The sequence below is a fragment of the Cottoperca gobio genome, chromosome 7 (assembly GCF_900634415.1).
Source record: "Cottoperca gobio chromosome 7, fCotGob3.1, whole genome shotgun sequence".
Classification (NCBI taxonomy): Eukaryota; Metazoa; Chordata; class Actinopteri; order Perciformes; family Bovichtidae; genus Cottoperca; species Cottoperca gobio.
In genome coordinates this window covers 2,129,053-2,132,945 of record NC_041361.1, presented here as the reverse complement: position 1 = coordinate 2,132,945, position 3,893 = coordinate 2,129,053, and positions in this window count along the sequence as shown.

The window sequence follows — 3,893 nt, the reverse complement described above, 5'->3', positions numbered from 1 at the left end:
TGAAGTTGTCTGTGTTGTTTCTTTTTTCTTTTTTGGGGTTTAAGAATGAAAAATAAGCTTTAGTTGCTGAGTTTAGTCAATTTTATGTGATTAGATAAGGAAATTAGTTTGACAAATTGCTGTACACCCAATAAAGATCACATCACAAGTTTTGCAGAATACACACAGTACCCAGAGTGTTACATTCAACTTAAATCTTTGAAATGAGCGTTATTGTTTTTAGGCTTCCCTCTACAGATTTACAGAGTGTTATTTCAATTATGAGCTTTGATCTATAAATAAGTCAGACTTTGTAGTTGATTATGAACCTAATATTTTGAACAGTGAAAGCATAAACTATATATTAGACTTTTACATGTTCAGAATTCAACATTATTTATGAAGAAGAAAAAAATGTCCCCATGAGGTGAACAAACAGAGAGAAAGATTGGTTTATTCTCCACTACATACATGCGTTGGTCATATAAAGGTAGTAAGATGCTTTTGGTCTCCATTATAGACAGCCTGCCACTGACCAACTTACAATGATTTATGTTGCCCATAGCAACAGTGTTAATCTCCCTGGATCATTGTGTCTGAGCACACAGATACATTTGTAAATGCTGAATTTTCCAGAGCCATATAGCAAATAGTTCAGATTTGCAACATCGCGGACTCCAAGGACTCATTCTAAGCTTACAAAAACCAAACTATTCTTAGTTTGTGGTGATAAATAAAAACATGCTAATGAATATTACATTTCATTCAGTAAATCCCCCCTAATTCAACACACTGGTCCTTTAAAGCATAAGTAGTCTCGTGATTTAATTGAATTAGAAATTGTTTAGGAGCTCATGTCCAAGCCCACATCAGCCAGCGCACTCGATGGCCGCCTGCTCTATCACCCACCGCACAGTCCTTGTTCACCTGGGCATAAACTCTCACATTTGACTTAATTATTGCACCCAGTATTCCTTTTAATTTGGGTTATCCCTGATTTAAGCTTCATAATCCTCACAGACTGGTCTTCAGGTGTCATTTCTCAATGGAGCGCTCATTATCATGTTGTATTTCTGCCTGTCACTTCTTGTAACCCTGTTCATTTGTGTTTCAAGACCTGTCAAGTGTTCCCCCTAAATACACGAATCTTAAGGAGGTGTTCAATAAGGCTTGCACCTCCTCCTAACCCCCTAATTCTTCCGACTGTGTACTCCTGCCAGGCACATCTCCACCCAGAGGCCGTATCGTCTCCCTGTCCGCTCCAGAAACCAAGGCCATAGAGAAGTATATCAATGACTCATTGGCTGCAGGCTTCATCTGTCCCTCCTCGTCCCGTGGTGGGGCCGGGTTCTTCTTTGTAGAGAAAAAGCCCAAGTTAGTACGCCCCTGCATTGATGATCGAAGTCCGAAACAATATAACTGTGTAGAACAGATACCCCCCTCCCACTTATCTCCTCAGCTTTTTAACTGTTACAAGGGGACATGTAACGGACAAGAGTAGCCCGCTAACATCAAATTTATCTAAAAGGTTTGGATTCCCGGCCACACCAACACAGCGAGAATGCCACCAAGAAATGTATAAAGTGATTTATTTTTATTACAACATTACTTTAAAACACCTAGTTAATAAATAGTTAAAATAATGTTCAATGTGTCAAGCAATAGTTCAGGCAAATGGTTTAAAAATACCAAAAGTTCAATCCAGTTAATATGGAACAACCGCTTCGTTAATTTTCCCTTGCGCCAGTGAAAGGGCGTGCTCCAGCGGGACTGTCGATAGAGTGCGGCGAGGAGCAAGAGGGATCCGATCCAGTCCGATCTGCGGGGAGGCAAAGCAGCAACTGTCCTGGCAAACATCCTCCAGTCAGTGCATGGCAAGGAGCAAAAGGGATCCGATCCAGTCCGACCTGCGGGGAGGCAAGGCAAAAACTGTCCTGGGCAACATCCTCCCGTCAGTGCGCAGCGAGGAGCAAAAGGGATCCGATCCGGTCCGATCTGCGGGGAGGCAAGGCAGCAACGGTCCTGGGAAACATCCTCCAACGTCTGGTTCACCAGACGAGGAGCTGAGGAGGATCAGTGCGAGGCGAGGAGCAAGAGGGATTCGATCCAGTCCGATCTGCGGGGAGGCAAGGCAGCAACTGTCCTCGGAAACATCCTCCCGTCAGTGCGTGGCAAGGAGCAAAAGGGATCCGATCCGATCTGCGGGGAGGCAAGGCAAAAACTGTCCTGGGCAACATCCTTCAAGGTTTGGTTCACCAGACGAGGAGGAGCTGAGGAGGATCAGTGCGCGGCGAGGGAAACATCCTGTAAGGGTCTACATCCTGTAAGGGTCTACATCCTGTCAGTGCTGGTTCAGCAGGTAATCTGACGTATTTATAGGGGAGTGGAGTCGGCAACTGGCGAATGAGATCGCTGATTTCAGCTAGGTTCAGGTGTGTCAATTAGCAATGCTGGGTTCAGGTGTGTCAATTAGCAATGCTGGGTTCAGGTGTGTCAATTAGCAACACATCTGTGTGTCTTTGTTATGACAGTTCGTGGAAAATAGCGGACAACATTAAAATCACAACAATATATATTACATGCAACAGTCATAAAAAGGTTAACCATACATCACACTCTTAGCCATCTTAAAAGATGGCTTTATGACAGACACTGTGTTTTCCAAACTTGACGTGAGGAAGGTACACCATCTGGTACTAAGCATTAGTGAGGGAGATGATTGGAAAGCTGCCTTTAACACTCCCCGGTGGCACTACAAGTATCTTGGCATGCCTTTTTCCAGTTCCTGGTCAATGACGTCCTCATGGACCTGCTCAATACCTATGTCTTTTTTATCTGGATTAAATTCATATATTCTCCAAGTCCAGGCAGTAGCATGTTCACCATGTGTGGTGAGTTCTCCAGAGGCTTCTGGAGAATCAACTCTAGGTGAAGGCGTCATTCCTGGGCTTCGTTGTCAAGGAGGGGAGCCTCCAGAAGGACCCTGTCAAGATCAGTGCTGTCCTGGACTAGCATCCTTCTTCCTCCCATAAGGAGCTGCAGGGCTTGTTGGACTTTCCCAATTTCTTCCGGCGGTTCATAAGGAACTACAGTTCTGTGGCTGCCCCCCTCACGGCTCTCACATCTGTCAACTCCCCTTTCCCGCTTCGAGGGGCGGTGTTGCCATTTTTTGCTGTGGACCGACCATAAGAACTTAGAGTACATCCATACCGCCAAAAGGCCTAACTCCCGCCAGGCCAGGTGGGCCTTGTTCTTCACTTGGTTCTACTTCACCCTCTCCTACCACTTGGGGTCCAAATATACCAAACCCAATGCCCTGTCACAACAGTTCCAGATTGTGATCTCCCAGCCCACCCCGAGGGGATCCTTCCGTGGTTGGCGCCATCACCTGGACATTTGTTTTCCTGCCCCTAGTGCTTTCCTCGATAACCGTATCTTTGTCCCAGCCACCTTTTGCTCCCAGGTTCTTCAATGGGGACATTCCTCGCTCATACCTGCCACCCCGGGGTCTCCCTCAGCCTGGTGCTGCCACCTCTGACTCCTACCTAGAGACCCTAATCGATGTGCATCCCTTCCCCTCACTCAACCCCTGGTCAGAAGGTCTGGCTTTCCACCCGTGACCTGCCATTAAGAGTGGAGTCCAGGAAGTTTGCTCCACTGGTTCTTAGGTCCTTTCCCCATCACCTGGGGCTACAACACTGCAGCAGTACGCCATGCCTCCCTCGTTCTATGAGAGTCCATTCCACTTTTGATGTTTCTGGCCTAATACCCATTGAGGAAAGTCTGCTCCATTGCCTGCCTGTCTGAGTATATGTACAGTAGTAGACAATATACCCACCTGCATAGTTTAAGGTCTAACCCTTTTTTCAAATCAAATCAAATTTATTTGTATAGCCCAATATCACAAATTATAC